This window comes from Vigna unguiculata, chromosome 9 (assembly GCF_037176805.1).
Source record: "Vigna unguiculata cultivar grain cowpea cultivar isolate G323 ecotype 2 chromosome 9, ASM3717680v1, whole genome shotgun sequence".
NCBI classification, from domain to species: domain Eukaryota; kingdom Viridiplantae; phylum Streptophyta; class Magnoliopsida; order Fabales; family Fabaceae; genus Vigna; species Vigna unguiculata.
In genome coordinates, this window is record NC_140800.1 from 12,343,296 (window position 1) to 12,357,691 (window position 14,396).

At 31.0% G+C, this 14,396-nt stretch overlaps 1 pseudogene; it reads right to left on the reverse strand.

The window, feature by feature from the left end:
• Positions 1-2,075: 2,075 nt before the first annotated feature.
• On the reverse strand, positions 2,076-14,164 carry LOC146883539 (uncharacterized; annotated as a pseudogene).
• Between the last annotated feature and the right edge of the window lie 232 nt (positions 14,165-14,396).

Genomic DNA, 14,396 nt, shown 5'->3' on the forward strand with positions numbered 1-14,396 from the left:
ATAAAAATATAAAAAATACAAATTTACAAAAAATATAAAGCATGTGATTGTGGAATTACAAAAACAAAATTATAAAATTAAAACGTAAAAACTTAAAAAAAAAATAATAAAAAATTATAAATAATAACAAATTATAAATTATAAAAATATTTGATTTTATAAGTAAAATATTATAAAAATGTACAAATATAAAATTATATAATTATATAATTATAAAAATAGTTACCAAAATAATGAAATTATGAAAATACAAAATTATGAAATTATGAAATTATAAAATTATAAATTTTGTATTTCAAAATTTTACAATTACAAAATATAAAATAAAAAATTTACCAAAAATACAAACAAATCAAAATTATGAAATTATAAAATTATAGAATTATAAATTTATAGAATTATAAAACTATAAAATTACAGAATTATAAAATTATAAAATTATAAAATTATAAAATTATAAAATTATAAAATTATAAAATGATAAAATTATAAAATTATAAAATTATAAAATTATAAAATTATAAAATTATAAAATTATAAAATTATAAATTTATAAAATTATAAAATTATAAAATTATAAAATTATAAAATTATAAAATTATAAAATTATAAAATTATAAAATTATAAAATAAAAAATTGTGAAATATAAAATTATAACATTAAAAAAAAGTTAAAAAAATTACAATTTGATAATTTGATAATTTAAAATTTTTTTATTTTAATAATTTCACAATTTTGTAATTTCTTAATTTTGTAATTTTGCAAGTAGTTTTATAATTATATATATATATATATATATATAATTTTGTAATTTGCTGGTTTTTGTAATTTTTAATTTTATAATTTTGTTTTCATAATTTTACAATTACATTTTTTATATTTTTGTAATTTGGTAAATTTTTTTATTTTTTATTTTATAATTTTATTTAATTAAATTTGAAAGTAATTTATGTTAAATACAATAAATATTTGGAAAAGATCTCGTCAAGTATCTTGTAACAAAATATTATATGGTGACATTTACGGGAAGTGAGAGTGCAAAATAATTATCACTTCACAAAGTTAATAGTCACATTTAACTGTAGGGACTTAATTGAAAAATTTTAAAACTTTAAGGACTCGATAGACAACAAAAATTTATTAGGGACTCAATTGAAAATTCTCAAATTTACCGGAGACTCAAAACATAATTAAGCAAAAAAAAATACTAATTTTAATTTTTGTGAAGTTTTAATATATTCCTTTAAAAATGTGAAGCCTTTGAGAGTAAAAACTTTCAAGACAATATTTAAAAATGAAATTTTAAAAAATATTTTATTTTGTATAGACTATATTATATTTTGTTTGCAAATATTTTAAAATTAGAAATTCATTTGTTGTAAAAATATGTGTAAGTAGTGATTTCTATAATTAGACCTATTAAGCCCCAAATAAGATAAAGGGTGTGAATATTGGAGGACTAAGAAGCATAACATTTTGAAGCTAAAAATGTCCATGTAAGTCCAAGGAGAATGTCATACTAAGCATTGACGTTAAAGGCAAGGAAAATTAGAAAAAGTTATGCAAGACAAGTGCGAATGAAGCATGTCTCAAGCATGGGACATGCTTCAATATTTTTGGCCAACCTCTTCTATTTCATCATTTCCTTTTTAAATTTTGAATTTCAAATTTCACTCCCTAAGACAGGGATAAATTTTCAATCATTAGATCGACACTACAAAAAATCATGTAAATTACGACAATTTTTGTTTGGTGATTGTTTAAAACAGTCACTTTTCACAACATAATACGACAATCGGAGAACTGCCATATTTTACATGTAAAATATGTCAATTTTAACTATTATTTTTTAAATTGACATATTTTACATGTAAAATATGACGTTTATAATTGTCATTTTTCAATAAATTTGAATTTCCAAACCCCTTCCCAATTTTCCAATTCCCTCTAAATTTTAATAAAATTCTCATCATTTTCATTTAATCCCTAACTTCTCACTCTACATCCCTCAGCCACAATCACCTCTTTCAGGGTGCCTACGTTGTTCGTTGCATGCTCCTCAAAGGCGTTCACATTAACAATCTACGTTTTGCTCGTCAACACCTGACTCTCCTCCGACAAACTCAACTTGGCCAAGCTCTCCAGGTCTGAGCGATAAAGGCTTCAACCCTCCCCCGTCAGGGATTGAAGAAGAAGTTGTGCCATTTGATTCAGATAACACCTGTTGAGGAAGGAAGGTAGCACCATAACCACAATAAATGGCATTACTGGAACCCACCATACTCATCACATCATCATTCATTTTAGCCTTCTTTCTCTTCTTTTTCTCATACGCTATGCCTCTCACCTTTGCCCGTGCGTCGCAAACTTCCCTCAGGTACAACCTCAAAGTTCATGTCCCAAATAGTTCATCCATCTTTATAACATAGGAATATATCAATGCAAAGGTCTTAGTATAAACTTACTTCTTTTGTTTGTTGATTTAATGTGCTTTTAAGGTTTCACAAATTAATTTTGTGCCTAATAAGATGAAAGAAGAACAGGGTTTTGTGTGGGAAGTGTGAGGTTAAGCGTGTGGATAAGACAATGTATGGTGTTGTGTGAGGAAGAAGAGAAAATATTCCATATGTAAATGTAATTTTAGATGTATTTACATTTCATCTGATTTAGGAAAATGATTATAAATAACTCTTCATTTTTGTAAAAGAACTTTTCAATATATGAGAATCGAGAGAAGTTTTCTAGAACATTTCTCGAGTTCTTTGAAAGAAGAGAGCCATGTTTTTGCTTAAGTCTTAACTTGTATCCTAGGGTGAAGTTGTGACTTCTTTCGACACTTATCTTGAAGTTCTTTCAAGATGTTCTTATTCCTTCTCCTTCTTATTTTATTTTTATTCATATTTTAATTGTGTGTGAATATTCTATGCTTAGAAGCATACTTTCACACTGAAATAATCATATGGATCAAAGTTTTGTCCAATAGAGCTTGTAAGAGTCATTATTCTATCTCCTTCATTGTTTCGTTGTGTTATTGATCTTGTGATCATGTCGTTATTTCATTCTTAGATCTGAAATTTCACACTTATATAATTTGTATGGATAAAAGTTGCGTTTAATGGTAAACATTTTTTACTTTCATGTTTGTGGTATGCTAAAATTCATGAAAATATCATGCAAATTAAGTTTTTATCCTAAATCCAGCTAAATCATAACTATACACTCATCGTATAGCTAAGGGTTATGGACAATGTAAGAGAAGAAAGTGTTGATCATTCTTAAGTCGACCAATCCTATTTAGGGTTTAATTAATGTTATGCCAAAGCTAGTCAAAATAAAGGGAGAGGACTAGACATGACATTTAGTGTGACTTAAACATGGAAAGCATTGACTTTATCTTAGCCATTGATCTAGATCTAGATTTTGAATTTTACAATTTAAACTTTTCCTTTATTTGTACCTTTAATTTTCATCCAAAATGAGATGATTTTATACCTCTCATTTAGTTGTCAATTTTGCATATTAGAATGTCATATACAAGCAATTTCATATGGTCTTAAGTTATAAATATTTGTCTTCTCTCATTATAAATAAATTTTTAATACATTGGATGGGAGTATGATTTTGAGACTTTATAAAGTACTTTTAAAAGTAGAGAGTTCTCTTCTTAAATGAGTCTTATCTTGAATCATTGGGTCGAATGACAACTCCATCAATACTTTGCTTGGAGTTTCTTCAAGTGGCATGATAACCTTCATTCTCTTATAAGTTTCCATGTCCCATTTTTTTCTTCTTTCCTTTAAGTAGCGGAGTTGTATCTTATTCTTCATTATCTTATTCATTTTACATCTTGTTTAAAGAGTATGTCCATACAGTCTTCTTAGAGACAAATTTTTATACTTGAATAATCATGTGGATCAAATTCATGTCTTATAGTAAACTTTCAAGAATTCTTGTTCTATCTTTTCATTTGTGGTGTTCTTATTCTATTCTAATGTTCACGTTCTTATTATACTTTGAGATAAAGTTTTTACACTTATATAATCTTTATGGATTAAATTTTTGTGTAAAGTATCTTTGAGTATCATGTTGTTTGTGTTTTAAATTTTAAAATTAAATTAATTCAACTTCTTTATCTTAAATCAAACTAAGTTAGACATTCATTGCAAGCACGAGCCTAATCAAGAAATGACAAGGCTATGTGTACTTGATCTTGCCCTGAGTTCACTTTGATGGATTTGTTGTGCAAGTAGATGGGGGAACGATTTGATTGAAAAATATTGGTGATGACGGATGTGCAGGATCCACCATTCACCTATCCACACTACAAGGAGAAGATTTGAAGATGTGGATATTTATTTTACACAATTACCCTCTATGCTGGGATATTTCATGGTGGAGGAATTGATTAGGAGAAAAAAAGAAACAAATTATGGGGAAGGAGGGTACAAGCAAGGTGATGGAATAAGAATTGGTTATGGAGAAAGAAAGAACTTAACCTATATTTCTAACATTATTTTAATTTATTTTATTGGTTAAATTATGTTTTTGGTCCCTATTTTCGTTCAAAAATATTGATTTGATCCCTCTATTTTTAGAAGTCTCAATTAGGTCTCCATTTTCGAAAAAATGATATTTAATCATGCCTTTTCTGTTAAATTGGGTCGGCATGAAGGGAATAGTGACTTGGCATGGTGATGTCTGCTTAAACAGTGACAAGGAAAATTAAATTCAAATAAATTACTGACATGGAAACTTGTTTTTTAATAATTAAAACATAATTTATAATAACTTGGGGATTATGCAAAATTGGGGTTTTGTATGCGAAATTGGAGTTTTGTATTTGAAGGGAAATGGGAATTGAAGATTGATAGAAGATTAAGTTGTTCGGTGAAGGTGATTTCGATCTACCATGTATTCGCGTTCTAGGAAGAAAAGAAGAAAGAAAGTTCTACTGGTTCGTCGAGGAGGAGATCATATAGCGAGAGTGTCAGAGTCAATATCAGAAGAAGAGTATCATATATGAAGGAAGAGTAAGAGGAATAGAAGAAAAAAAGTAATAGGAGCAGCAAGAAGAGAAGATACAACACAGTAGATGAGAGTAACAAGAGTGAGAGTGGTGATTCTGAAAGTAGTGGGAGAAAGAGGATAAAGCATTATGTCTTTTTTAGCACAACGGATCCATCCAATGTAGGTATATAGCTGGTGATTTTATTGGGATGCCTAAGGTGTTTTTTACCATAGTAATGATCCATTTTGGCAGAGCCTTACTGCAGTTCAGAGGTATGCCCACCAACATCCTTCACGCAAATATAGCCACACTCATTTCTAAAGAACAAACGAGGAACGTCACCATGGTTATCAATTTTATTTTCTAAAGATCACTGGTTTAAGTTCGTTTAAAACTGTCAACCAAAACCAATCTTCTATCAAATTTTCCTTGCGACTCCTCAATCTTCTATCTGTGTTCAATCCCCATTTTTCTTGAATAAGAAAACCCTAATATGGCAGCACAATCCAATTTCAATCTCTGTTCATTACAAAAAATCCTATTGGAAGACTGATTTTAATAGTTTAATTATTAAAAATAATAATCCACATCATTATTTTTTATTTTTCCTAGTCATTATTTATTTGTACAAAAACTTGCCTAGTCATTGTGTTCTTAATGTCGTTTAACCCAATTTAATAAAAAAGATATAATTGATACCATTTTTCGAAGATGGGGACCTAATTGAGACTTATAAAAATAGAGGGACCAAATCGATATTTTCGAACGAAAATGGAAACCAATTTAACCTATTTTATTTTATTTTTCATATAAAAGCTACTCACTTACACACAAAAAAAATTCTTTTAAAATTATAATAGTTTATAATAATAATAATAATAATAATAATAAGAATAATTAATAATAATGATAATAATAAATAATAATGATAATAATAAATAATAATTAATAATAATAATTAATATTAATATTAATATTAATTTTAACTATAAGGGCAAAGTTGTAATCTTACATTTAATTTATTAAAATTTCCTTTTATCTATCTCATCATTCAAATCATTCACAAATTTTCACAAACTTTACCTCTAAATTGAGTCACTTTCACCTTTAAATCCCTTAAAAAAAACAATACACAATTCACCATCTAATCCACTACAACTCTTCCTTTCCCTCTCCTCCAAATCCATCTTCTAAAGTGAACAAACCCTTGATCTCATCAATAGTATTCTTTTATCTCAAATAGCATTGGAAGCTCGTTGTGGGTTCCTTAAGTGTGATGTCATATTATTTATTATCTAGTTTGGAGTGTCTTTATAATCATCTTTTTTTAATTCTTATTCTTTTTATCTCTATCTAGTATTATATATTCCCCATTTCTAATATCACATTCTATATATGTATATTTTTCCTTTTAATGAAAAAAAGATAAATATATAGATAATAACTTATTAAAATAAAATCTTACACTAATGAATTGGATCCCTCTAATTTTTTATATAGAAAAAGATCATTGCCTAAATTGGTACAAGATGAATTGAATTATTATATAAAAAAAAGTATAGAATTAAATAAAATGTATTTGAGTTAGTTTGGTTCTTTTAAATTAATGAGTTACACATATCAATACACCACAAAAAAGTGTGTTTTAGTTACCACCTATTTTGGTCGCTAAATGACCAAAAATAGGTCACAAATCGTTTAGCGACTGAAATAGAGACTAAATAGAAGTAGTGGTGAAAATCATAGTCGTAAACCACTTAGCGACTGAAATTGGTCGCTAAATAGCCACCGAAATTATAGTCGTTAATTGGTCACGTCTAACTCTTAGAGACCAATTTAGTCACCAAAAATTTCGTAGCTAATTCAGTGGCTAGTATTAAAAATTTAGCGACACTTTTTTTGTCGCTAACGACATTATATATATATATATATATATATATATATATATATATATATATATATATATATATATATATATATATGATTTTAAACTACTTTGGTTTCTAATTCGGTCACAAATGTGATAAAATAACGACCATTTCTTTTTTGGTCATTAATAATGAACGGTGTTTTTTCTAATTAAAATACTTTTTGGTCACTAAATCAGTGGCAAAAACTAGAAATATATAGGTACAAATATGTTTCAATGGCTAAATCAATGGCAAAAAAAATGGACAATAATATATTTTACATCTACATTTGTATACATAATTTTACCTGCTTATACACAATATTTAAACATTTCATTATGCTAAACAATAATGAAGACAAATATATAATGTATTAAAGACTAATATAATGTATATTGCATGATCTAACATATTCTAGTCACAAGAACCATATCCTTTTTATCATATATTTCTCTCACTTTATGCAACCAAATATACTGTAACCATATACTAGAAAGAAATCTAGCTATTTCCAAAAAGAAAAATGGATATAGTTGTAAGCAAATATGAAGTCATCATACAATTAAAATTATAACTAATGGTCCTATGGTTTACCATCACAAGATTGGTCTACTATATCATCACTACTAGAAGGATCAGAAGGAGGAGATGGCATAAGACTTTTCAATTTGATGTACTGTTAAATAAGTTTCATTTACTCATTTTGTTGGCGCATCTACTTATCTTGTTGGCGCATGCATTCCCTTTGTTGCTCGTGATGTTTCATCAAGTGCTCCATCTTTTCTTCAAGTGTCCTCTCCTTGGCATCCTTTGCCATTAGTTTAACATTTAATTTTTTAATAGTTTCACACATTTCTTCTATTTGATGAACTATTGTTGTTTGGATGGTACTAGAGTATGCACTTGTAGAAGTAGGAAACCTTTTATTCAATGCACCAAGTCCATACACATTAGCCTTTTTATTTCAACCTCCAACTATAGTAAAGTTGTTAAGACTTGGGCAAGTGTACCAAGTCGTTCAAGTAGTAATCGGTAAGACCGAGATATCATTTCCCAAAAGATTCATGTATACTAAATAATTGTGTAATTAATAACTAATTTAAACTAATGAATGAATCCATAATTTGGGTTTTTATGCAAGAAAGTAAATATTGCATAAAATAGTAGAAGGTGAACTTTGATATTTGAAACTCTATAATATGGAAAAGACTATAAATGCAATGGAAAAGACTATAAGCACAACATAAATTGAATATGTAAGTCTAATATATTGATTTAAATTAAATATAAAATATAAATAGATAATAAGATTACCATTTTCTCAAAGTGAGCTGCTGTAGATATGGAACTACCACAATATGTAGAGGCTCCCTTCTCAATAGCCCGATTTGCCTTGGCAACGACGATTTTATTTTGGAATTCTATAGAACTCTAATATAGGTCTAAGGCTGCTCGAACAGTTGTTGGAATCCAGGTCCCTTTATCCTGACCAGTCCTAACTTTGTTCATTATATTTTTCAGAATACGTGAGCCTTTTGTGTCAAAAATTGATCTTATGACTCGCTCTTGTTCAAGATCCCACTTATACTCTTTCTACATGAAAATAAGTTAGGAAACAAACATAGTAGAATAATAAAATTTCATTTTAAAAGTAAACATATTTGAAATTACCTTAAATTCTCCAAACCATCTGTCTCAAAGTTTAATTCAAATTTTCTTCCAATTGGGACTAGGTTCATCAAATTGTTGCTTGATGATGTATGAGATTATAGTAGAAGGACCATTTGCTAGTGTAAATCTATGTTCAAACATGTTTTCAAAATGGTAGATGTAAATAATGACATCGAAGAATAACAAATAAATTAAAATTTACTTACTCTCCTTTTTCAGCATGAAGCCACGACCTTTGAACAACAACATTGTCAGATTCATACTCAGTTGCAACTGACCCCTGTATCGGTGAAGGTTGATTCATAGTAGCCTCTGTAGAAAAGGCAATAGGAGATGATTCTCCTACAAAATGATCACCATGATGCTCCTGCACTATAGGAAGTGGGGGTCCTTCACAGGTAGGACGTGTAGATTTCATAGTTGTTGGATGAGTAGAAGAAATGGGAGAGTCGGTGTTGGGTGAAGCTCTCTCAAGAACATGAACACCTTGACCAACACAATTAGGTGGTATATGCCCACCACAATTAGGTGGTGTGCGACCACCTCTCCCTCTTAGTGTCATCTACAAGTGAAACTTATTGCACATATAACATTTAATAGAGTAATCATGTTGGAATCATTAATTTTCAATAAAAAATTAGCTAATTATGATAAAAGAATCAAACCTGATCATGTTTCCTACATGCAAATGTGTGAGTTATCTTGCCCCTCATTCACTACAAATATTAGAAATCACAATCATATTAATGTAAAACATAATTAACACAAGTTATAAAATCACTTTTAATTCATGAATTACCAAAGAGGTATTTGTGTCATCACTATTGATGTCACTCTCACTTGAAATATATTCTTCCTCACTTTCTTCTTCTTTGTTTGTATCATTTAGTAAGTGTATATCGATTTCTTCTCCCTCACCACTAACATGAGCAAGAGAATCTTGAATGAAGTCTGAATCAACATATAACACTACTTGAAGTTGAATAAGCTCGTCATCTTGGTATGGAGTCTCATGCTCAACTTGACTTACTATATTATCAACAATTCTACTACGAGCTTTTGTCTTAATTATTCCCAACCAACCTTGGTGTCCCTTTAGATATTTTGTGTAATAAAATTGATTTACTTGTTGTGTAAATATGAATGGATAATATGCTTTGTTATATCTTCGTCATTGGAAAAAAAATTAGTGAATGTGAATTGTTTACCAAGCATCAATGAATGATATTGAGAATCAGTGAACTATCACTTGTCTAGCCCATTTAAACCAAAATATTTACTAAATTCAAAGCCAGCGAGAATCAATTCAAAACTTAAGTAAAATTTGTATTTAACTAAGTTAATAACAAAAATACATGCTATTTGTTTGAATCTAATACACATCTCATAATCAGATCATATATTATTCAACTTTCCCCCTATTTTCCTTCTTTTCCACTGACAAAATTTAAACATGAAAAATGTGATAATAAAGCAGAATTTTAGAATATTATTAGTGATAGTGCATAAACTTATGCTTTTTTGTAACGTCCCAATTTAGTAGAATAATTATAATTTATAGAACGCCTCATGTTTATAGTATAAAATAGAGCACCGACATAAAGTATATTAAAATTAACCTTTTTCAGTTATCCCAAATTATACTGGAATAGAAGCCCAAAGACACAACATAATGCCATGAAAATAATCTAAACACAGATTAGATTAAATTTGAAATTTTCCAAAGAGCAAGAAACTACAAGATAACAATACACAAGAAGAAATGTTCAATAATAAGCAATAAAGGATCTAGGAAGCCTAACTACATCGCAGCCTGTTAGGAATCCAAGTGTGAGTCTAAGTCCCACATTGACCAGAATTAAGAAAGTAGAGCACCATATAAGGATCAAGGCCCATAAACCCATTGCCTTAAGGTTTTGGGTTGAGAGTGGTGTCAGTGTCTTATGTGGTTAGGCTCAGATCTCATTGGTGTTGTTCTCCCCAGTGAAACCCCCTCTGTAATCCTAACAAGTGGTATCAGAGCCGATGGTTAATACCGGCTTAGACGAGTGCAGTATGGTCCTAGTATCGAAAGTCTTCCTAACAGTGTTGGTCAGGTAAAGCGTGTCCCGTTAAAAAGAACGGCGGTACAGAAAAGGGCAGAAAATGAGTACTCGTGGTTGGGCAGCTTCCACTGGAGGGGGACTGTACCAATGTGGTTGAAGGGACTCACCATTGAAGGGGAGATTGTTAGGAATCCAAGTGTGAGTCTAAGTCCCACATTGACCACTATATAAGAATCAAGACCCATAAACCCATTGCCTTAAGGTTTTGGGTTGAGAGTGGTGTCAGTGTCTTATGTGGTTAGGCTCAGATCTCATTGGTGTTGTTCTCCCCAGTGAAACCCCCTCTGTAATCCTAACACAGCCTCCCCGCCAACATCACGATCACCAAGAGTCTCCACATCTGCTCCCACCAAGGATTTGGTGATCATCGCAAAAGGAAAAAGTCAAAGAAGAGAACATACACAAAGAGAAAGGGTAAGCTAGAGTAAAATATTTAACATGTTATTGAGCAAGCAGATTATAAAACATGTTATAACAAGCAAAACAGTAAGCACCCAATACATGTGAAAGCAAATAATTAAAGGACTTTCTAACTCAATATTCGGATCATACTCTTGATATAAAATTCTAAAGGAAGTATGCACCTGTGCTGGTTTCTAAACTCTGTAGAGTCTAGACGCAAGGGGTTATCACCCAACCATACACAGGGTTAATCCTCTAATGTCTTGGACCCAATATGTCCCAAGACTAGGACCTCCTGCCACTCTCACCACATAAATCATTCTGCTCTATGTGAGCATGAACAATTATTAAAGTTCATGATACCTTCCTTTATCTAGACATCTCCTATATCAAGGTATACACTAACCACCATCAGCAAGAGTTTCCCTTGAAACTTTTTTACCAACAATTTCCACATGCCATCTCAATCATTCAAGTCTCATGCCAATCCACCACCAACCAAACAAGTCATGTTTTCCATTTCATACTCAACATAACAAGATTTCATTTAATCTCATACTTTATAAATGCATACCATGACATACATATATCATGAAATAGTGTTTATCCTAAATAAGTGAGTGCCAACATTTAAGTACCTGCAATTCCATACAATCAAGCACAACACACAACCTAATTCTTACACCAAAATTCCTAAGAAAATTTATTATCACAAAACCAAAATTACTGTAATAATGCGTGACACATTTCTCAAGGTACAGACATCTAATCGACGATCGAACTAGTCAAATCACAAAATAGCATGTTATGAACCAAATGTCCAAATTTGAGCTCAATCAAATGATTAATGAGTCGGGAAAATCAATTTTACTAAAACTGTGCATATGAGAAAAAGACATAGTCGCCCAGCTACCCAGGGCACTCGCCTAGCGACCACGCGACACTTCCAGAATACGAAAAATAACGTCAAATATCACACTTTCATGAATATTTGAACCCCTAACATGGAAATATACCAAAAATTAACGTTTTCCCCAATCTTGTCTCATATTCAACAAAACACTAATCACATAAAATAGAAATAACGTGAAACCCTAGCTTCCCTTACCTCGATAACGCTAGAAAACAAAGGCAAACTCTTAGCCGAGGAACACCGTAGCTCCAGGAATCAAACAGTGAGCTGAAACGTGTATATAAACACAGAACATGGGCATAAGGATGAACCCTAATCCAAACCTACATACTCGAACAGGAAAAAGAGAAGAAAGAGCAAGAAAGTTCTAAGGTCCATTTACTTGGAGGCATAACTGATTTAGCTAGCTCAAAAATGGAAGGTTTCATGTGCCCTAGCAGAGCTCTCAAATGCTACAAAGGAGGGGGAGAAACTGTTTTTCAAAAATGAGACAAGTGAGGATTAGGGGGCTGGAAAGGGGTATTGGGGGTCCTCAAATGGGCTGGCCTTAGGCCCATGAAAAGGCCAGACCCAAAACGCTTTAGAACTGAAAAAAATGGGGCTTATATTTTTCGCTATGTTTTTTACTCAAACTCTACTATTATATTTTTAGATTCCTCCCCTACAATATACATTGCCTTGTACTCTTTTATCAATGCTGGAACAATAGCAACACTGTTGGTAGATGCTATGGTTTCACTTTCCTCAACAATTTAGTAGCATTAAGCATTCTTACTTTGGGAGGTACAAGCAATCATATTTCCAATCCATCCACTAACCTACAAGTAAGTAAAGAAACTAATGTATGGTAATATGTAACAGACAATTCTTTTTTAATTTCTTAGAGTTTTTCTAACACATACACCATGGCTATGCAAGGGCTATCTTAAACATTTGGAACATTTTTCAACTCTTTTCCCTCACAAGTTGCCTTTCAACTAATAAGTATATTTAATACTTTAAGACGCCAAGAGGTCTACGATGGCTCGTATCTCATCACAAGTACATTGTGTGATCTACCTCTCAATTAGTCAAATATTTCACTTATTTCTTAGTGAGTTTAACATCAACTTTAAAAGAAGTATGTGAATAGACACTTGTTTGCAACTGATTCAACTGCCTTTTAGAGAGGAAAACCATTGTTTGCTAGCAACGTCATCAAAGGAATCGAGAGTTACAAAGGGTGGTTATCCTCAATATCTTTTTATATTTAAACATTATTAGGCTCAAGACATTCACTCACACACCGAACATGGTCACTTATAATGGACTTGGGCTTATTTATTGTGTTCATCAGTGACAAGGAAAAATAAGTTTTGGAGTTTGGAGGACTTTTAAGAACATTTGAGGTCTCTTTTCTTTACGATACACTTAGAATAACATTGTTCCTATTAAACTATTTTCCCCATTAGTAAATTAATATAATTAACATGACATTGATACAAAATGCAGTAAGAAATAACACACAGGCTACTATGTATAACCCACCTCCATTATCAACTTAGAAAGCACCCTATGTTACTGCCTGTAAATAAGCTTATCACACAACAAACACTTCACAACAATAACAACAACACCACTAATAAAATATTGGAGTCCTCAAATAAAATAATTAACTTCCACGACTACAACAATTGGAGTTGGAATTCAGCCAAATTAAATACTCATAAAAATAAACAATGCCAATTCTATCAAACAAAGAATATTAAATTCCTGTATGAACATAAGGAAAAGCTAAAAAGGCAAGAGAGTAAGCAAAATATGGTGTTCCTAAACTATAACAATCAAATTGCATTTCATTTGAGTTCAATAATTATCTATAAACACAATTAAGCAGCAAAGAAAAATGAAGAAACATAAAATTAATTGGGAAGGGAAGGAAGCGCACTTATTATGTTGTTGTTGTGGGAGACCGACGCCGCCGTGGGTGACTGTCGCCACATAGTTACCTTCACAACTGTTAGGAGACAAAACATCAACGATTAGGGTAAACGACAATGAGAAAAGAAAAAAATAATTCTACAACGAGAACGAACCTGGCTCGATAACCACCGTGGCCCGCGGGTAATTGTCGTCGTTGTTAGTGAGCTCGTCGTCGGCGCTATGAGTGCTCATGTTGTTCTCATTCTTGCGTTCTTCGTTGTGGCTTTCTTGTTTCGTCTCCTCATGGTCTCTTTGTCCCTCTCATCTCTATGTGAGTGTTATGTGATGATGGGGAAAAAAACAAATGTGGAAATCGCTTTCCCGAAACTTCCATAATTAAGGCTTTTCACTCATGGTCGATAAAGAAATGGGGAAAATAAGTCGAGCTCGCTGTCAAAGAAAAGGGGGAAAGTCGAAGAAGAGG